This window comes from Pseudophryne corroboree, chromosome 6 (genome assembly GCF_028390025.1).
Source record: "Pseudophryne corroboree isolate aPseCor3 chromosome 6, aPseCor3.hap2, whole genome shotgun sequence".
Lineage (NCBI taxonomy): Eukaryota > Metazoa > Chordata > Amphibia > Anura > Myobatrachidae > Pseudophryne > Pseudophryne corroboree.
In genome coordinates, this window is record NC_086449.1 from 589,392,321 (window position 1) to 589,414,848 (window position 22,528).

The window sequence follows — 22,528 nt, forward strand, 5'->3', positions numbered from 1 at the left end:
GGGTTATTGTTATGAGCCATCTGTTCAGTGAGGCTCAGTTGTTATTCATACTGTTAACTGGGTATAGTTATCACGAGTTGTACGGTGTGATTGGTGTGGCTGGTATGAGTCTTACCCTGGATTCCAAGTCCTTTCCTTGTAGTGTCAGCTCTTCCGGGCACAGTTTCCCTAACTGAGGTCTGGAGGAGGGGCATAGAGGGAGGAGCCAGTGCACACCAGATAGTACCTAATCTTTCTTTTAGAGTGCCCAGTCTCCTGCGGAGCCCGTCTATTCCCCATGGTCCTTACGGAGTACCCAGCATCCACTACGGACTACGAGAAATAGAATTACCGGTGAGTAAATTCTTATTTTCTGTAAGATCAGACGTGTTGTGGATGATGACACCGCCGTGTTACATGTTTGGCTGCAGTATGAGTGATAACTAAGCTTACTGTTTTATCTTGCCTGGTCAGGGCTCTGAGCTGCCACGCATATAGTATACTATCTGTGAGTATTCAGGTTGTGCACGCTGTACGTCAAGATATTAACAATTAAAAACAGCCGCAATGCTTGATTCAATTTGGAAAGTATATTTTCACACGCCGAAACTAATGCATCAGGAAGAAACAGTGGGGGCAATTCCAAGTTGATCGCAGCAGGACATTTTTTAGCAATTGGGCAAAACTATGTGCACTGCAGGGGGGGGCAGATATAACATGTGCAGAGAGAGTTACATTTGGGTGGGTTATTTTGTTTCTGTGCAGGGTAAATACTGGCTGCTTTATTTTTACACTGCAATTTAGATTGCAGATTGAACTCACCACACCCAAATCTAACTCTCTCTGCAAATGTTATATCTGCCTCCCCTGCAGTGCCCATGGTTTTGCCCAATTGCTAACAAAGTTACTGCTGCGATCAACTCAGAATTACCCCCATTATGTAACAATTGCAACATTGCTGGGTGATCATATCATTCAACCCATTAAGAACCTAGCAATCTGGTGGACCATTGGGGGTCATTCCGAGTTGTTCGCTCGTTGCCGATTTTCGCTATACTGCGATTAGTCACTTACTGCGCATGCGCTTAGTTATTTTACACAAAAGTTAGGTATTTTACTCACGGCATAACAAAGCTTTTTCATCGTTCTGGTGATCGAAGTGTGATTGACAGGAAATGGGTGATTCTGGCTGGAAACTGGCCGTTTTCTGGGAGTGTGCGAAAAAACGCTGGCGTTTCTGGGAAAAACGCGGGAGTGTCTGAAGAAACAGGGGAGTGTCTGGGCGAACGCTGGGTGTGTTTGTGACGTCAAACCAGGAACGAAACTGACTGAACTGATCGCAATGTAGGAGTAAGTCTGGAGCTACTCAGAAACTGCTAAGAAATTTCTATTCGCAATTCTGCTAATCTTTCGTTCGCAATTCTGCTATGCTAAGATACACTCCCAGAGGGCGGCGGCTTAGCGTGTGCAATGCTGCTAAAAGCAGCTAGCGAGCGAACAACTCGGAATGAGGGCCATTATGCAGTAGGTAGCATCTATCCTTGTGTATCAATGCCTATTTCCCTGTAGATTGTAAGCTTGCGTGCAGAGCCTTCCTACCTCTATGTCTGTCTGTCTTTACCCAGTTTTGTTCTATAACTGTTGTTCCTTTTGTAAAGGGCAACGGAATATGCTGTGCTATATAAGAAACTGATAATAAATAATAATAATAATAATAATAATTATAATAATAATAATAATTTCTATAAAGTGGAACAACCACCCAGTGCACATTTCTCTGTTTTTTTTTTTAAATAAACACATTGGGGGAAAGTAATAACCTTTTTAATTTTTTTAATATGCCCCTTTTATTTCAGTGATTTTCCTGCAAGGGACATGTCACTGTATGTAATAGAATGTAAATTGCCTGAAATCTGCCAGAATGGAACACGCCTGGTTGCAAGAAAGCTTTCCGATTTTTCAAATTTTAAACAAACAATATATCAGATGTTACAGCCTGCGACTTTTCAACTTGCTGGAAGCGTGCCTGAAAAAGTAGCCAAACAATTGAGGTAAAAACAATGAAATAGAGATGTGTAGGTAAAGGCCCACAAAAAAAACAAAGTTGCCCCTTCCTTAGGCAAATGCAGCCTTGTACTATCAGCACTAATGCCCTTCTCACACCCTTTTAGCGGCGGGGTGGGCTAATAAATATTGTTTAACAAGAGAAATATTTTTCTCTGACGTCCTAAGTGGATGCTGGGACTCTGTAAGGACCATGGGGAATAGCGGCTCCGCAGGAGACTGGGCACAACTAAAGAAAGCTTTAGGACTACCTGGTGTGCACTGGCTCCTCCCACTATAACCCTCCTCCAGACCTCAGTTAGAATCTTGTGCCCGGCTGAGCTGGATGCACACTAGGGGCTCTCCTGAGCTCCTAGAAAAGAAAGTATATTTTAGGTTTTTTATTTTCAGTGAGATCTGCTGGCAACAGACTCACTGCTACGAGGGACTAAGGGGAGAAGAAGCGAACCTACCTGACTGAAGATAGTTTGGGCTTCTTAGGCTACTGGACACCATTAGCTCCAGAGGGATCGAACACAGGACCCGACCTCGATCGTTCGGTCCCGGAGCCGCGCCGCCGTCCCCCTTACAGAGCCAGAAGCATGAAGATGGTCCTGAAAATCGACGGCAGAAGACTTCGGTCTTCAACAAGGTAGCGCACAGCACTGCAGCTGTGCGCCATTGCTCCTCATGCACACCTCACACTCCGGTCACTGATGGGTGCAGGGCGCTGGGGGGGGCGCCCTGAGCAGCAATATTAAACACCTTGGCTGGCAAATCTACACAATATATAGTCATATAGGCTATATATGTGTAAAATACCCCTGCCAGAGATCCATAAAAAAGCGGGAGAAAGTCCGCCGAATAAGGGGCGGGGCTATCTCCCTCAGCACACTGGCGCCATTTTTTCTTCACAGTGCAGCTGGAAGACAGCTCCCCAGGCTCTCCCCTGTAGTTTTCAGGCTTAAAGGGTTAAAAAGAGAGGGGGGGCACTAAATTTAGGCGCAATATTGTGTATACAAGCAGCTATTGGGGAAAAAATCACTCAGTTATAGTGTTAATCCCTGCATTATATATAGCTCTGGTGTGTGATGGCATACTCTCTCTCTGTCTCCCCAAAGGACTTTGTGGGGTCCTGTCCTCAGTCAGAGCATTCCCTGTGTGTGTGCGGTGTGTCGGTACGGCTGTGTCGACATGTTTGAGGAGGAAGGTTATGTGGAGGCGGAGCAGAGGCCGATAAATGTGATGTCGCCCCCTGGGGGGCCGACACCAGAGTGGATGGATAGGTGGAAGGTATTAACCGACAGTGTCAACTCCTTACATAAAAGGCTGGATGACGTAACAGCTGTGGGACAGCCGGCTTCTCAGCCCGCGCCTGCCCAGGCGTCTCAAAGGCCATCAGGGGCTCAAAAACGCCCGCTACCTCAGATGGCAGACACAGATGTCGACACGGAGTATGACTCCAGTGTCGACGAGGTTGAGACATATACACAATCCACTAGGAACATCCGTTGCATGATCTCGGCAATGAAAAATGTGTTACACATTCTGACATTAACCCAGGTACCACAAAAAAGGGGTTTTATGTTTGGGGAGAAAAAGCAGACAGTGTTTTGTTCCCCCATCAGATGAGTGAATGAAGTGTGTGAAGAAGCGTGGGTTCCCCCGATAAGAAACTGGTAATTTCTAAAAAGTTACTGATGGTGTACCCTTTCCCGCCAGAGGATAGGTCACGTTGGGAGATATCCCCTAGGGTGGATAAGGCGCTCACACGTTTGTCAAAAAAGGTGGCACTGCCGTCTTAGAATACGGCCACTTTGAAGGAGCCTGCTGATAAAAAGCAGGAGGCTATCCTGAAGTCTGTATATACACACTCAGGTACTATACTGAGACCTGCAATTGCCTCAGCATGAATAGTGCTGCTGCAGCGTGGTCTATTACCCTGTCAGGACAGGGATACTATTTGCTAACCATAGAGCATATTAAAGACGTCGTCTTATATATGAGGGATGCACAGAGGGATATTTGCCGGCTGGCATCCAGAATTAATGTAATGTCCATTCTGCCAGGAGGGTATTGGGGACCCGGCAGTGGACAGGCGATGCTGACTTTAGAAGGCACATGAAGATTCTGCCTTATAAGGGTGAGGAATTGTTTGGGGATGGTCTCTGGGACCTCGTATCCACAGCAACTGCTGGGAAGGAAAAAATTTACCTCAAGTTTCCTCACAGCCTAAGAATGCACCGTATTATAAGGTACAGTCCTTTCGGCTTCAGAAAAGCAAGCGGGTCAAAGGCGCTTCCTTTCTGCACAGAGACAAGGGAAGAGGGAAAAAGCTGCACCAGACAGCCAGTTCCCAGGATCAAAAATCTTCCCCCGCTTCCTCTGAGTCCACCGCATGACGCTGGGGCTCCACAGGTGGAGCCAGGTGCGGTGGGGGCGTGTCTCGGGAACTTCAGCGACCAGTGGGCTCGCTCACAGGTGGATCCCTGGGTTCTGCAAGTAGTATCACAGGGATACAAGCTGGAGTTCGAGGCGACTCCCCCTCGCCGTTACCTCAAATCAGCCTTGCCTGCTGCCCTCGAGGAGAGGTAGTACTGGCGGCAATTCACAAGCTGTACTTCCAGCAGGTGATAATCAAGGTACCCCTCCTTCAACAAGGCCGGGGTTACTATTCCACAATGTTTGTGGTACCGAAACCAGACGGTTCGGTGAGACCCATTCTAAAATTGAAATCCTTGAACACTTATATACGAAGGTTCAAGTTCAAAATGGAATCGCTCAGGGCGGTTATTGCAAGCCTGGACGAAGGGGATTACATGGTATCACTGGACATCAAGGATGCTTACCTGCATGTCCCCATTTACCCTCCTCACCAGGAGTACCTCAAAATTGTGGTACAGGACTGCCATTACCAATTCCAGACGTTGCCGTTGGTCTGTCCCCGGCACCGAGGGTATTTACCAAGGTAATGGCCGAAATGATGATACTCCTTCGAAAAAAGGGAGTTATAATTATCCCGTACTTGGACGATCTCCTTATAAAGGCGAGGTCCAGGGAGCAGTTGTTCGTCGGAGTAGCACTATCTCGGGAAGTGCTACAACAGCACGGCTGGATTCTGAATAGTCCAAAGTCGCAGCTGGTTCCTACGACGCATCTACTGTTCCTGGGTATGGTTCTGGACACAGAACAGGAAAAAGGGTTTCTCCCGGAGGAGAAGGCCAAGGAGTTGTCATTTCTAGTCAGAGACCTCCTAATACAAATACAGGTGTCGGTGCATCAATGCACGCGAGTCCTGGGAAAGATGGTAGCTTCTTACGAAGAAATTCCATTCGGCAGGTTCCATGCAAGGATCTTCCAGTGGGATCTGTTGGACAAGTGGTCCGGGTCGCATCTTCAGATGCATCGGCTGATAACCCTGTCTCCAAGGGCCAGGGTGTCGCTGTTGTGGTGGCTGCAGAGTGCTCATCTTCTAGAGGGCCGCAGATTCGGCATACAGGACTGGGTCCTGGTGACCACGGATGCCAGCCTTCGAGGCTGGGGGGCAGTCACACAGGGAAGAAACTTCCAAGGACTGTGGTCAAGTCAGGAGACTTCCCTACACATAGACATTCTGGGACTAAGGGCCATTCACAATGCCCTAAGTCAGGCTAGACCCCTGCTTCAACACCAGCCGGTGCTGATCCAGTCAGACAACATTACGGCGGTCGCCCATGTAAACCAGCAGGGCGGCACAAGAAGCAGGATGGTGATGGCAGAAGCCACGAGGATTTTCCGATGGGCGGAAAATCTTGTGTTAGCACTGTTAGCAGTGTTCATTCCCGGAGTGGACAACTGGGAAGCAGACTTTCTCAGCAGGCACGACCTCCACCCGGGAGAGTGGGGACTTCATCCAGAAGTCTTCAAAATGATTGTACACCATTGGGAAAGGCCACAGGTGGACATGACAGCGTCCCGCCTCAACAAAAAGCTAAAAAGATATTGCGCCAGATCAAGGGACCCTCAGGCGATAGCTGTGGACGCTCTGGTAACACCGTGGGTGTACCAGTCGGTGTATGTGTTCCTTCCTTTGCCTCTCATACCCAAGGTACTGAGAATACTAAGAAGGAGAGGAGTAAGAACTATACTCATGGTTCCGGATTGGCCAAGAAGAGCTTGGTACCCAGAACTTCAAGAAATGATCTCAGAGGACCCATGGCCTCTGCCGCTCAGACAGGACCTGCTGCAGCAGGGGCCCTGCCTGTTCCAAGGCTTACCACGGCTGTGTTTGACGGCATGGCGGTTGAACACCGGATCCTAAAGGAAAAAGGCATTCCGGAGGAAGTCATTCCTACGCTGATTAAGGCTAGGAAAGATGTGATCGCAAAATATTATCACCGCATATGGCAAAAATATGTTGCTTAGTGTGAGGCCAGGAAGGCCCCAACGGAGGAATTTCAACTGGGTCGATTTCTGCACTTCCTACAGTCAGGAGTGACTACGGGCCTAAAATTGGGTTCCATTAAGGTCCAGATTTCGGCTCTGTACATTTTCTTCCAAAAAGAACTGGCTTCACTGCCTGAAGTTCAGACTTTTGTTAAGGGAGTGCTGCATATTCAGCCCCCGTTTGTGCCTCTAGTGGCACCGTGGGATCTCAACGTGGTGTTGGATTTCCTGAAGTCGCATTGGGTTGAGCCACTTAAATCCGTAGAGCTAAAATACCTCACGTGGAAAGTGGTCATGCTGTTGGCCTTGGCGTCGGCCAGGCGTGTATCAGAATTGGCGGCTTTGTCATGCAAAAGCCCTTATCTGATTTTCATATGGATAGGGCGGAATTAAGGACTCGTTCCCAATTCCTTCCTAAGGTGGTATCAGCTTTTGACGTGAACCAACCTATTGTGGTGCCTGCGGCTACGTGGGACTTGGAGGACTCCAAGTTACTGGACGTAGTCAGGGCCCTGAAAATATATGTTTCCAGGACGGCTGGAGTCAGGAAAACTGACTCGCTATTTATCCTGGATGCACCCAACAAGCTGGGTGCTCCTGCTTCAAAGCAGACTATTGCTTGCTGGATCTGTAGTACGATTCAGCTTGCACATTCTGCGGCTGGACTGCCGCATCCTAAATCTGTGAAAGCCCATTCCACGAGGAAGGTGGGCTCTTCTTGGGCGGCTGCCCGAGGGGTCTCGGCTCTACAACTTTGCCGAGCAGCTACTTGGTCGGGGTCAAACACATTTGCTAAATTCTACAAGTTTGACACCCTGGCTGAGGAGGACCTAGAGTTTGCCCATTCGGTGCTGCAGAGTCATCCGCACTCTCCCGCCCGTTTGGGAGCTTTGGTATAATCCCCATGGTCCTTACGGAGTCCCAGCATCCACTTAGGACGTCAGAGAAAATAAGATTTTACTCACCGGTAAATCTATTTCTTGTAGTCCGTACTGGATGCTGGGCGCCCATCCCAAGTGCGGATTGTCCTCAATACTTGTATATAGTTATTGCCTAACTAAAGGGTTATTGTTATGAGCCATCTGTAGTGAGGCTCAGTTATATTTCATACTGTTAACTGGGTATAATATCACGAGTTATACGGTGTGATTGGTGTGGCTGGTATGAGTCTTACCCTGGATTCAAAATCCTTTTCCTATTGTGTCAGCTCTTCCCGGCACAGTATCCTAACTGAGGTCTGGAGGAGGGTCATAGTGGGAGGAGCCAGTGCACACCAGGTAGTCCTAAAGCTTTCTTTAGTTGTGCCCAGTCTCCTGTGGAGCCGCTATTCCCCATGGTCCTTACGGAGTCCCAGCATCCACTACGGACTACGAGAAATAGATTTACCGGTGAGTAAAATCTTATTATAAATACTAGTGTACTACAAACTGCAACAAGCCCATTCATATCTAACAGGTGTTAGCATGCCTTGACACATGCAGCTAATCTGTAAGAGGAAATATTAATATAATGACAGTACACACTCACCAAATTTTACATTATTTAATTGAAGATGATTAAACACCCCCTCATTACCATAACTTTGCATTTTAGTACTCATTCAGATGGTTTTCTTTCCATCAGGGCCTGAACAACCAATAGGCTGATCAGGCTGCATCCTGGAGCGCTTTGAAACCCTGCATCTCTTGATCGCACGTCTCCTTCCACCACCCCTCCTGTCTCTAATACCTATACAACATTCATGAACTTAACTTGAGAGCTGTTTGTTATTTAGTCACACTGTCCTTTATTACATTTCAAGATGCTGACATACCCAGGATTCGTACCCTATGCGTGTTGCATTGCAGTCAGACACTCTATTCATAGAGCTATCTCCCCTTACATAGAAAGTTAGAGACTTCTAACTGTTTGAAATTTTTAAGTACTTAAGTAATCAATGAGTTGGATATAACTGTCAACATTTTAAAAAGTAATTAGCAGCTTAGCAGCTCTTCCAACACACCTATGAGGTGGCTGCCTAATGTCGTTTTTTTTTTGGGGTGTTGCCAGTAGCCCTAATCCCCAGCTTTACTTTCTTATTAATTATAATGGGTTATATTTTCTGCTGTGGGGTACACTGGGCTCCACAAGGATAGACATTGGGGTGTAGAGCAGGATCTTGATCCGAAGCACCAACAGGCTCAAAAGCTTTGACCTTCTTCCCAAGATGCATAGCGCCGCCTCCTATATCGCCCCGCCTCCGTGCACAGGAGCTCAGTTTTGTAGTTGTGCTTGCAGTGCAAGCATGTAACATGAAGAGCTGCTCACAGCAGCTCTAGAAAAAGCTTTTTCTGAGGAAAAAGAAGACTACAAGGGCTGCAGCAGAGGCACAGATTGTGCTGGATGTCAGTAGACATTGCCTGCTGCAGCTCCACCTCTCCCCCAGCGGCGCTGTACACTCCCACGCCCTGGTTGCCGGGTACCTACAGCAGGAGGCTCCGGTTTTCCTCCAAGTTAGTCACACATGGCTGGGGCTCTCCGGGATCGCGTGGCAGCACTTCGGGAGGAGGTAAGTAGGTCCCGCTCGCGGGACCCGCACTTTATCGCGATCTGGCGCAGCCGGTGGGAGGCGGGCCGCGCGCGCTGGAGGTGGACACTGTGGCAGTACAGGTGATCCCACTAGATCACCAGGGCATGGGTGCAGGTCAGGTTTTCTCTCTAAACCTTTCTACAAGTAGCCCGCAGTACCCGGTGGTTTTGCCAGCAGAGGGGATAAGGCTTAGACTTGGAGCCCCTCCCCCAGCCCCAGGGCGCCATTTCCAACAAATGTTCCCACCTGGAGCTGCATAGTTGTCTCTCCCACACTCCCTGTCAGTGTTTGGGCGCCATTTCTCTCAGCTACACTGTTCCTGGGACTGCTTGGGCAAATCCTCCTTTGTAAAGACGCCTGGTTGTCAGCGCTGTGACTTTACATGACACTTTAGTATTCTACATGTCAATAAGACAGTGTTAGTTAAGAAAGAGTGCATTTAGTCAGGGTTCTCTGGTACAAGTACCCTGTGATATACATCCAGTTCTTACTGTGCAGTGTTATATCTATTGACTTCATAGCTATATATATATAAGCTGGTCCAGTGCAGTATTATTGTTAGTAATAACCTCTGCATTGTATAACTGTGACTATATGTGTGTGCATTAGCTTGCTGAGTAGTTTCCATTTCGTGTCTCTCACTCAACTTGCTATCCCTATATTCTATAACCTGAGGGGGCTTGGTGCATCAGGTTTTATAATTATTTAGGATTTTCACAAGATATACTTTAATACGTATTTTTCTATGTGATTTTAGTCACCGTATCTCTCCTGTATCTCTGCTTGTGCTGACGACACTGCGCAGGGGTTTGGGCAAGAGGTATTTTGCTGCTGACAATTGTGCTGTGTTACCTGATACTGCAAGTTATATCATGTCTGCTTCTGAAGGTAACGGTTCTGGGGCTGAACACACTACCGGTGTTGCTGAAGCCACAGATCCCTATGAGGAGACTATAGCAGCTGTGGGCTCTGGTTCTGGGGGCTCCTTGTCCTCCAGTGGGACTGTAGCAACGGGGGTACATAATGACCCACCGTGGGCTACTTTCTCCACGCTTCTACATACGCTAGTTACTAAACTAACACCCCCTATGGGACCTCCTATGCCGGTGCAACCGTATGTGGTCCCCGCAGCTAACCCGCCGTGGGCGGATAATTTGTTTGCTCAATTGAAGAAGTTGAACCAGTCCTTGACTACTAAAAAGTCTGGCCCTCGCTCGCCTAAGACCAAGGGGTCCTCTAAGCGAGCTCTTATCTCCTCACAATCCACTGCTGTCACTGACACCTCGTCTGATGAAGATGGCGCTTACACTGACCCCACAGATTCTGACACAGATACTGCTGATGGGGAGGGTAGTTCACATGTGGATGTTCCTGATCTTTTGGAGGCTATTAAGTTGATTTTACAGATTACGGATGATCCCGAGCCATCCGTCCCTCCTAAGAAACCAGATAGGTTCAAGCGTCAGAAGGTGGTTAAACAAGTTTTACCTCACTCTGACCACCTAGTGGATATACGTCAGGAACCCTGGGGAAACCCGGTAGAGAAGTTTGTGCTTCAAAAGAAGATGCTGGCTCACTATCACCTCGCGTCAGAGCTGTCTAAAAATTGGGAAACGCCTCCTCCAATAGACTCACATGTGGCTAGGATGGTGGTTTCCTCAGCTCTACCTGTCACTACAGTCACGTCTCTAAAAGATATACAAATAAATTCAATATGGAACCGCACTAGTCTTAACAATCTAAACAAAATGTAGAAATGACATAAAGAAACCAATATACATGCAGTTGGTAAAAAGTTTTAAACTGCTAATGATTGGCGGTGCTCCCAGGAATTTTGTAGACTGGACTACAATTGAAAAAGAGAGAAAAGACAAAAAACCCTTGTTTGGGAGCACTCGTTTGTAATGATTTGTATAATATAAGTAGAATAAATGATAAGTGAAATAAAACTTAACCTTTAATTGTTTCTTGAATAAAAAGAAATAAATGTGGAATGATTTTGAGACTCGTGTCTAATGTTTGAAAAAAGGAACTTGTTTGACCTTTTTAGCAAATGAGGTACAAGTTACTGAGAGAAGGTGAAAATATCAGAAGCAATATGTTTGATGAATATCAATGTGTTCTGATGAAGTAAGTGTATCCAGAACAATCACTGTACATGCCTTGGAATGAAGGTTTCAATAGAAGCGTGATATGGTAGCAAGGTTGAGTTGACTGAACAGAATCTTTTGAGAAAGAAAGAAAAGGGGGCCCACTGCACCTGGTATTCTCAGGGGGTTTCCCATCCTGATACTGACCAGGCCATACCTGCTTAGCTTCCGAGATCGGACAAGATCGGGCGCATTCAGGGTAGTATGGCCGTGGGCCTGTTGTAGGAAAAATAAGGAAAGAGATGAAAAAGAGAATCCACTCCTAATGTCCGTACTGTACATAAATCAACCATGTGTAGTCCGGGAGTGTTTTACCAGAAGCAGAAGTAGAAATATAGAAAGCGTTGGAGAATTAAAAAGGGCCCACCGCACCTGGTATTCTCAGGAGGTTCTCCTTCCTAGTACTGACCAGGCCATGCCTGCTTAGCTTCCGAGATTGGACAAGATCGGGCGTATTCAGGGTAGTATGGCCGTGGGCCAGTATGGGGAAAATATGAATGGAAAGGGAGAGTACACTGCTTTCTGTACTTCACACTCAACCAAGGCCACTGATGGTCTCAGTTGGTATTTCCGGACAAAGTGTGTCAAGATGATTCTAAGTGTCTAGAATTGATAGAGGTATAGTGTGGTAAGTGAAGTTCGGCAGATGGAGAACTCCCATGGAAATGCTGAAAGGATAATATATGGTGTGTGTATATATCTTAATGCTTGAACTGGGAAAAAATAATAATAACTTACAAATAAAAAAATGAGAATATGAGCTCAGAAAAAGGCTTATAGATGGAAAAAGAGCTCAAGGCTGGCTCATGGATAGTATATATAGGGGTATATTTACTAAGGTCCCGATTTTGACCGAGATGCCGTTTTTTCTTCAAAGTGTCATCTCGGTAATTTACTAAACTCAAATCACGGCAGTGATGAGGGCATTCGTAATTTTTTGGAAGTCCAATGAAAAAATTACGAATGAATACACCATCGGTCAAAACGCGGCTGTTTAAGTATGAATCTCGGTAATTTACTAAGAAGTGCAAAGCAAAAAAAAAAAAAAAACACTGCCGTGAAAAATTACAACTCGTAAAAAAGTGCTAAAAAAAACAGACCTGCTTTTTTTCCCCGTGATTGGATAGGCATGCACGGATCCATGAGATCCGTGCATGTATATCAGTGGGAAGGGGTGGGAAAGTGGTTATTTTCGGAAAAAAAAATGCGTGGGGTCCCCCCTCCTAAGCATAACCAGCTTCGGGCTCTTTGAGCCGACCCTGGTTGCAGAAATATGGGGAAAAAAATGACAGGGGTTCCCCCATATTTAAGCAACCAGCATCGGGCTCTGCGCCTGGTCCTGGTTCCAAAAATACGGGGGACAAAAAGAGTAGGGGTCCCCCGTATTTCTAAAACCAGCACCGGGCTCCACTAGCTGGACAGATAATGCCACAGCCGGGGGTCACTTTTATATAGTGCCCTGCGATCGTGGCATCAAAAATCCAACTAGTCACCCCTGGCCGGGGTACCCTGGGGGAGTGGGGACCCCTTCAATCAAGGGGTCCCCCCCCCCCAGCCACCCAAGGGCCAGGGGTGAAGCCCGAGGCTGTCCCCCCCATCCAATTGGCTGCGGATGGGGGGCTGATAGCCTTTTGTGAAAATGAAAAGATATTGTTTTTAGTAGCAGTACTACAAGGCCCACAAGCCTCCTCCGCATGCTGGTACTTGGAGAACCACAAGTACCAGCATGCGGCGGAAAAACGGGCCCGCTGGTACCTGTAGTACTACTACTAAAAAAATACCCAAAAAAAGACAAGACACACACACCTTGAAAGTAAAGATTTATTACATACATCCACACAAACATACAAACAAACATACTTACCTATGGCCCCACGCAGGTCGGTCCTCTTCTCCAGTAGAATCCAAGGGGTACCTGTTGAATAAATTATACTCACCAGCTCCAGGGTCCCAGGCTCCTCGTAGCATCCATTTGTAATCCACGTACTTGAATAAAATAAAAAAACGGACACCCGAGCCACGCACTGAAAGGGGACCCATGTTTGCACATGGGTCCCCTTTCCCCGACTGCCAGAAACCCACTCTGACTTCTGTCTAAGTGGGTTTCTTCAGCCAATCAGGGAGCGCCACGTTGTAGCACCCTCCTGATCGGCTGTGTGCTCCTGTACTGACTGACAGGCAGCACACGGCAGTGTTACAATGTAGCGCCTATGCGCTCCGTTGTAACCAATGGTGGGAACTTTCTGCCCTGCGGTTGACCGAAAGTGACCTCACCGCTGAGCAGAAAGTTCCCACCATTGGTTACAATGGAGCGCATAGGCGCTACATTGTAACACTGCCGTGTGCCGCCTGTCAGTCAGTACAGGAGCACACAGCCGATCAGGAGGGTGCTACAACGTGGCGCTCCCTGATTGGCTGAAGAAACCCACTTAGACAGAAGTCAGAGTGGGTTTCTGGCAGTCGGGGAAAGGGGACCCATGTGCAAACATGGGTCCCCTTTCAGTGCGTGGCTCGGGTGTCCGTTTTTTTATTTTATTCAAGTACGTGGATTACAAATGGATGCTACGAGGAGCCTGGGACCCTGGAGCTGGTGAGTATAATTTATTCAACAGGTACCCCTTGGATTCTACTGGAGAAGAGGACCGACCTGCGTGGGGCCATAGGTAAGTATGTTTGTATGTTTGTGTGGATGTATGTAATAAATCTTTACTTTCAAGGTGTGTGTGTCTTGTCTTTTTTTGGGTATTTTTTTAGTAGTAGTACTACAGGTACCAGCGGGCCCGTTTTTCCGCCGCATGCTGGTACTTGTGGTTCTCCAAGTACCAGCATGCGGGGGAGGCTTGCTGGGCCTTGTAGTACTGCTACTAAAAACAATATCTTTTCATTTTCACAAAAGGCTATCAGCCCCCCATCCGCAGCCAATTGGATGGGGGGGACAGCCTTGGGCTTCACCCCTGGCCCTTGGGTGGCTGGGGGGGGGACCCCTTGATTGAAGGGGTCCCCACTCCCCCAGGGTACCCCGGCCAGGGGTGACTAGTTGGATTTTTGATGCCACGGCCGCAGGGCACTATATAAAAGTGACCCCCGGCTGTGGCATTATCTGTCCAGCTAGTGGAGCCCGGTGCTGGTTTTAGAAATACGGGGGACCCCTACTCTTTTTGTCCCCCGTATTTTTGGAACCAGGACCAGGCGCAGAGCCCGATGCTGGTTGCTTAAATATGGGGGAACCCCTGTCATTTTTTTCCCCATATTTCTGCAACCAGGGTCGGCTCAAAGAGCCCGAGGCTGGTTATGCTTAGGAGGGGGGACCCCACGCATTTTTTTTCCCGAAAATAACCACTTTCCCACCCCTTCCCACTGATATACATGCACGGATCTCATGGATCCGTGCATGCCTATCCAATCACGGGGAAAAAAAGCAGGTCTGGTTTTTTTTAGCACTTTTTTACGAGTTGTAATTTTTCACGGCAGTGTTTTTTTTTTTTTTGCTTTGCACTTCTTAGTAAATTACCGAGATTCATACTTAAACAGCCGCGTTTTGACCGATGGTGTATTCATTCGTAATTTTTTTCTTGGACTTCCAAAAAATTACGAATGCCCTCATCACTGCCGTGATTTGAGTTTAGTAAATTACCGAGATGACACTTTGAAGAAAAAACGGCATCTCGGTCAAAATCGGGACCTTAGTAAATATACCCCTATATATACTATCCATGAGCCAGCCTTGAGCTCTTTTTCCATCTATAAGCCTTTTTCTGAGCTCATATTCTCATTTTTTTATTTGTAAGTTATTATTATTTTTTCCCAGTTCAAGCATTAAGATATATACACACACCATATATTATCCTTTCAGCATTTCCATGGGAGTTCTCCATCTGCCGAACTTCACTTACCACACTATACCTCTATCAATTCTAGACACTTAGAATCATCTTGACACACTTTGTCCGGAAATACCAACTGAGACCATCAGTGGCCTTGGTTGAGTGTGAAGTACAGAAAGCAGTGTACTCTCCCTTTCCATTCATATTTTCACCATACTGGCCCACGGCCATACTACCCTGAATACGCCCGATCTTGTCCAATCTCGGAAGCTAAGCAGGCATGGCCTGGTCAGTACTAGGAAGGAGAACCTCCTGAGAATACCAGGTGCGGTGGGCCCTTTTTAATTCTCCAACGCTTTCTATATTTCTACTTCTGCTTCTGGTAAAACACTCCCGGACTACACATGGTTGATTTATGTACAGTACGGACATAAGGAGTGGATTCTCTTTTTCATCTCTTTCCTTATTTTTCCTACAACAGGCCCACGGCCATACTACCCTGAATGCGCCCGATCTTGTCCGATCTCGGAAGCTAAGCAGGTATGGCCTGGTCAGTATCAGGATGGGAAACCCCCTGAGAATACCAGGTGCAGTGGGCCCCCTTTTCTTTCTTTCTCAAAAGATTCTGTTCAGTCAACTCAACCTTGCTACCATATCACGCTTCTATTGAAACCTTCATTCCAAGGCATGTACAGTGATTGTTCTGGATACACTTACTTCATCAGAACACATTGATATTCATCAAACATATTGCTTCTGATATTTTCACCTTCTCTCAGTAACTTGTACCTCATTTGCTAAAAAGGTCAAACAAGTTCCTTTTTTCAAACATTAGACACGAGTCTCAAAATCATTCCACATTTATTTCTTTTTATTCAAGAAACAATTAAAGGTTAAGTTTTATTTCACTTATCATTTATTCTACTTATATTACACAAATCATTACAAACGAGTGCTCCCAAACAAGGGTTTTTTGTCTTTTCTCTCTTTTTCAATTTACGTCTCTAAAAGAGCCTACGGATAAACGTGTGGAGGGTTGTCTGAAAGCGATTTACACCCTCATGGGTGCTGTACAAAGGCCCACTATTGCAGCATCATGGGCTGCAGGGGCTATTGAAGCATGGGCCCTAGAGTTGGAAGCTGAAATCTCTTCTGACCATGCTAGACAATGCTTGTCATATATTGTCACAGCTTCTCACTATATTAAAGAGGCGGCATCTGATGCCGGTATTCTAGCAGCAAAGGCCTCTACTACATCAGTCCTGGCTCGCCGGATATTGTGGCTGAGATCCTTGTCTGTGGATCTGGACTCTAGAAAAACCCTGGAGGTACTCCCTTTCAAGGGAGATTTTCTGTTTGGGGAAGACTTAAATAAGATAGTGGCTGACTTGGCTACTGCCAAAACTGCCTGTGTGCCAAGTACCGCTCCTTCTGTGTCGAAGGCTAAAGGTACTTCCTTTCGCCCCTTTCATCCTTCAGGTAAAGCAAAAAGTCAGGCGTACAACAAGCAGGCCCACACTTCCAAACCTGGTAAGCCGAAGCCCAAAAGAGCCTGGGATGCCCGTCAGCCAGCGTCCAAGACGGATAAGACTGCCGCATGACGGGGCGGGCCTCCTCCTGGGGGATCCCAGGGTGGGGGGCCGGCTTCTATGGTATACCCAGGAATGGTTGAAGACCACTTCAGATGCCTGGGTACGGGAAGTCGTCACTCGAGGTTACGCCATAGCCTTCAAAAACCGCCCCCCTCATCGATTTTGCCTGACAGACGTCCCGTTGGACCAGACAAAGGCAAACACTCTACATTCGGTGGTACAGACCCTCCTGGATAGAGGAGTCGTAGTACAGGTGCCTCTTGCTCAGAGGGGCCGGGGGTACTATTCTCCGCTGTTTCTAGTACCGAAACCGAACGGGTCCTCTCGGCCCATTCTCAATATCAAGGCATTGAACAGATTTGTGAAAGTTTCCAAGTTCCGTATGGAAACCCTTCGCTCTATAGTTCTGGCCTTGGAACCTGGGGATTACATGGTCTCCCTGGACATACAGGATGCTTACCTGCATATTCCTATAGCAGTGTCACATCAGCAATACCTGAGGTTTGCGATTGGCATCCTCCATTACCAGTTTCGGGCGTTACCTTTTGGTTTAACTATGGCTCCGCGAGTCTTCACAAAAGTTATGGCGGTGATGACGGTGGTACTCCGCCATCAAGGGGTCAGGATCCTGCCGTATCTGTACGACTTGTTAATCCTGGCAAATTCCCCAGAACTTCTCCTACGTCATCTGGATATGACTGTCCGGTTTCTACAAGCCCACGGGTGGCTCATCAACTGGAAGAAATCCTCCCTGGTCCCTGCTCAGAGCATGGTGCACCGGGAGCGCTATTGGACACTCGCAACCAGCGGTTGTTCTTGTCTCGGGAGAAAGTCCTGAAGCTTCAGGACGGGATTCGTTGCTTCCTTTCTCGTGCGCAAGTGTCGATACATTCGGCAATGCAGGTGCTGGACCTCATGGTCTCAGCGTTCGACATGGTGGAGTATGCTCAATTCCATTCTCGCCCCCTCCAGAGGCTGATTCTAGCCAAGTGGGACGGCCTGCCTCACCGGATCAGGTCTCACATGATCTCATTGACTCCAGAGGTCTGTCTGTCGCTGCACTGGTGGCTCCGGGACCAACGATTGTGCAGGGGCCGTCCCTTCTGGATATCCGACTGGGTCCTGTTGACGACAGATGCCAGTCTCAGAGGTTGGGGAGCGGTGCTGGAGCAACACTCCCTTTAGGGTCAGTGGACCAAGGAGGAATCTCTCCTCTCGATCAACATTCTGGAATTGCGGGCGGTCTTCAGTGCGTTGAACCTGGCCCAGCATTTAATTCAGAACCGTCCTGTTCAAGTACAGTCGGACAACGCCACCACAGTGGCTTACATAACTCATCAAGGCGGCACTCGAAGCCGTTTGGCAATAAAGGAAGTCTCACGGATTCAACATTGGGCGGAACGCCATCTACCGGCCATATCGGCAATATTCATTCCGGGAGTCCTGAATTGGGAAGCGGACTTTCTCAGTCGTCAGGACGTACACGCCGGAGAGTGGGGCCTCCATCCAGAAGTGTTTCATAGTGGAAAAGTAGGGCCTTCCAGACGTAGATCTGATGGCGTCTTGACACAATCACAAGGTTCCGGTCTTCGGAGCAAGGACGAGGGATCCTCAAGCAGCATTCGTGGATGCGCTGGTGGTGCCGTGGAGGTTTCGACTGCCGTACGTGTTCCCTCCGTTGTCACTCCTGCCCAGGGTAATTCGGAAGTTCAAGCAAGAAAGAGGAATTCTGCTTCTCATAGCTCCAGCGTGGCCCTGGCGGCACTGGTTCTCAGACCTGCAGGGCCTATCGTCAGAGCGTCCAATTCTACTTCCACAACGCCCAGACCTCCTCGTTCAGGGCCGCTGTGTCTACCAGGACCTGGCCCGGCTGTCTTTGACGGCGCGGCTCTTGAAGCTTCCGTCTTGAGGGCTAAAGGGTTTTCTGAGGCGGTCATTCAAACTATGTTGCGGGCCCGGAAACCGGCTTCTGCTCGGATTTGCCACAGGGTCTGGCATTCTTACTTTGTTTGGTGCGCATCTAACAATAATGACGCTTCCAAGTTTAGTACAGCCAAGTTGTTGGCCTTTCTTCAGCAGGGCCTGGACTTAGGCCTGCGTCTGGCCTCCCTCAAGGTTCAAATATCTGCCGTGTCGGTGTGGTTTCAGATAAATATTGCGACCTTACCTGATGTGCATACCTTCACTCAGGGTGTGTTGCATATCCAACCTCCCTATGTCCCGCCTGTGGCTCCTTGTGATTTGTCGGTGGTTTTGGAGGCGTTACAAGAGTCTTCGTTTGAACCTCTTGGTTCAGCCGATCTTAAGTGGCTTTCCCTTAAGGTGGTATTTCTGCTGGCTATTGCTTCAGCTAGAAGAGTGTTGGATTTGGGTGCATGTCTTGTAGTTCCCCATATCTGATATTTCACTGTGACCGGGTGGTTCTTAGGACTCGTCCCGGTTATTTGCCTAAGGTGGTTTCTTCGTTCCACCTTAATCAGGAGATTGTGGTACCGGCCTTTGTCTCTCCTGATCTGTCTCCCAAAGATCGGTCTTTGGATGTGGTACAGCCCGTATCTATGTGAAGAGAACTGTTTCTGTTAGGAAATCTGATTCTCTCTTTATTCTGTTTGGGTTTCACAAACGGGGCTGGCCTGCTCAAGCAGACTTTGGCCAGATGGATTAGAATGGTGATTGCACATGCTTATGTGAAGGCTGGTCTATCAGCTCCTGCTCACATTACGGCCCATTCTACTTGGTCCGTGGGACCTTCTTTGGCGGCCCGCCGTGGTGCGGCCCTTGAACAATTGTGCAAGGCGGCTACGTGGTCCACAGTGACCACGTTCATAAGGTTCTATGCCTTCGATACTGCCGCTTCCCAGGATGCTTCCTTTGGACGCCGGGTTCTTGTGCCCGCTACAGTGCGTCCCCTCCCATAAGGAACTGCTTTAGGACATCCCTAATGTCTATCTTGTAGAGCCCAGTGTACCCCGCAGCAGAGAACGAGTTTTATGGTAAGAACTTACCTTTGTTAAAACTCTTTCTGCGAGGTACACTGGGCTCTACATGGCGCCCACCCTGACGCACTTAGCTTCATTGGGTTGGTATGGCGTTAGCCGCTGACACTTCTCCTGTCGGGAGAGAGTGGTGTTTGTGGCAACTTGCAGTTGTTGTCTCTTTTACTTGCTACTGCATTGGGCTGGTTAACAAAACTGAGCTCCTGTGCACGGAGGCGGGGTGATATAGGAGGCGGCGCTGTGCATCTTGGGAAGTAGGTCAAAGCTTTTGAGCCTGTTGGTGCTTCGGATCAAGATCCTACTCTACACCCCAATGTCTATCCTTGTGGAGCCCAGTGTACCTCGCAGAAAGAGTTTTAACAAAGGTAAGTTCTTACCATAAAACTTGTTGTTGTTTTTTTGTGCAGAGTAAATACTAGCTGCTTTTTGATGCAACCCACAAATGTTAGACAGCTTTATTTTTATACTGCAATTCAGATTTCAGTTTGAACACACCCCATCCAACTCTGTATATTTCTGAAGATATTACATCTGCCCCACCTGCAATTTAACATGGTGCAGCCCAGTTGCAGGCCCTTTGTTCCACAAAGAGCCTGCACAAAAAGTTAGGCTGTAATCTTGCCAGTTCTGACGCAGAGCCGGATTAAGGGGGGTGCCAAGGGGGTCAGTACCCCGGGCCCCCCTGGCATAAGGGGCCCCCCAGCCAAAGCTGCTCTGCACCGCTCTAGTGCTGCTGTTCCCTCTGCCCTGTATCAGCCGCTGACCCGTGAGGAGTGGGGAGGGAGCCACATGAAACAGCCGCGAGCGGGACATCACACACCCGCTGGCAGCTCGGAATCCTCCCTCCCCAGCAGCCGGGAGTCTTCTCCTCCCTGCTGCAGCGTGGAGCCTTGACCCCGACTTCTCCTGTTGCCGTTGGCTGGCATTGTGCTGTGCTGGGCTGGAGCGGGGCGAGGGGGGGGGGAAAGAGAGAGAATAGGGGGGTGGCCCAAATGTTTTTTGTTTTCAATGCCCGCTGTCCGGCCCTACGGCTGGCTTTCGGAGCCCCGCCCCCTTGTAGCTGTATACCGCGATTTGGGGGTCGCAGCAGAGGGGGAGGAGCTAATGTGAGATAATTGTTATAGATTCACGTCATATTGGCTCCGCCCCCTCCCCGGCGACCCGCGAATTGCGGCATTTTTGTCGTGGGGGCGGGGCCTAATGGTGAACTGTGTCCCTGGCACCCAGCAATATCTCCTGGCTGTGGCATCCTCAGTCCTCACCCCTTTACTCAGGGCAGGCTTCCATGTAAGTGTGTGCACAGTTTGTGCTCTATATGTGTATACTGTAGAGATGAGCGCCTGAAATTTTTCGGGTTTTGTGTTTTGGTTTTGGGTTCGGTTCCGCGGCCGTGTTTTGGGTTCGACCGCGTTTTGGCAAAACCTCACCGAATTTTTTTTGTCGGATTCGGGTGTGTTTTGGATTCGGGTGTTTTTTTAAAAAAACACTAAAAAACAGCTTAAATCATAGAATTTGGGGGTCATTTTGATCCCATATTATTATTAACCTCAAAAACCATAATTTCCACTCATTTTCAGTCTATTCTGAATACCTCACACCTCACAATATTATTTTTAGTCCTAAAATTTGCACCAAGGTCGCTGGATGACTAAGCTAAGCGACACTAGTGGCCGACACAAACACCTGGCCCATCTAGGAGTGGCACTGCAGTGTCACGCAGGATGTCCCTTCCAAAAAACCCTCCCCAATCAGCACATGACGCAAAGAAAAAAAGAGGCGCAATGAGGTAGCTGACTGTGTGAGTAAGATAAGCGACCCTAGTGGCCGACACAAACACCGGGCCCATTTAGGAGTGGCACTGCAGTGTCACGCAGGATGTCCCTTCCAAAAAACCCTCCCCAATCAGCACATGACGCAAAGAAAAAAAGAGGCGCAATGAGGTAGCTGACTGTGTGAGTAAGATTAGCGACCCTAGTGGCCGACACAAACACCGGGCCCATTTAGGAGTGGCACTGCAGTGTCACGCAGGATGTCCCTTCCAAAAAACCCTCCCCAATCAGCACATGACGCAAAGAAAAAAAGAGGCGCAATGAGGTAGCTGACTGTGTGAGTAAGATAAGCGACCCTAGTGGCCGACACAAACACCGGGCCCATTTAGGAGTGGCACTGCAGTGTCACGCAGGATGTCCCTTCCAAAAAACCCTCCCCAATCAGCACATGACGCAAAGAAAAAAAGAGGCGCAATGAGGTAGCTGACTGTGTGAGTAAGATTAGCGACCCTAGTGGCCGACACAAACACCGGGCCCATTTAGGAGTGGCACTGCAGTGTCACGCAGGATGTCCCTTCCAAAAAACCCTCCCCAATCAGCACATGACGCAAAGAAAAAAAGAGGCGCAATGAGGTAGCTGACTGTGTGAGTAAGATTAGCGACCCTAGTGGCCGACACAAACACCGGGCCCATTTAGGAGTGGCACTGCAGTGTCACGCAGGATGTCCCTTCCAAAAAACCCTCCCCAAACAGCACATGACGCAAAGAAAAATAAAAGAAAAAAGAGGTGCAAGATGGAATTGTCCTTGGGCCCTCCCACCCACCCTTATGTTGTATAAACAAAACAGGACATGCACACTTTAACCAACCCATCATTTCAGTGACAGGGTCTGCCACACGACTGTGACTGATATGACGGGTTGGTTTGGACCCCCCCCAAAAAAGAAGCAATTAATCTCTCCTTGCACAAACTGGCTCTACAGAGGCAAGATGTCCACCTCATCATCACCCTCCGATATATCACCGTGTACATCCCCCTCCTCACAGATTATCAATTCGTCCCCACTGGAATCCACCATCTCAGCTCCCTGTGTACTTTGTGGAGGCAATTGCTGCTGGTCAATGTCTCCGCGGAGGAATTGATTATAATTCATTTTAATGAACATCATCTTCTCCACATT

The 22,528-nt window shown here is 48.2% G+C and overlaps 1 protein-coding gene and 4 pseudogenes across 1 annotated transcript in view; 3 read left to right on the plus strand and 2 right to left on the minus strand.

Annotated features, from left to right (window-relative positions):
• The window catches only part of LOC134933042 (uncharacterized), a 49,570-nt gene that overhangs the window by 5,874 nt on the left and 21,168 nt on the right, over positions 1-22,528 (plus strand). The window lies entirely within an intron of this gene.
• Positions 11,265-11,382, minus strand: LOC134938989 (5S ribosomal RNA; annotated as a pseudogene).
• LOC134937141 (5S ribosomal RNA) lies at positions 11,527-11,644 on the minus strand (annotated as a pseudogene).
• On the plus strand, positions 15,210-15,327 carry LOC134937143 (5S ribosomal RNA; annotated as a pseudogene).
• On the plus strand, positions 15,472-15,589 carry LOC134938990 (5S ribosomal RNA; annotated as a pseudogene).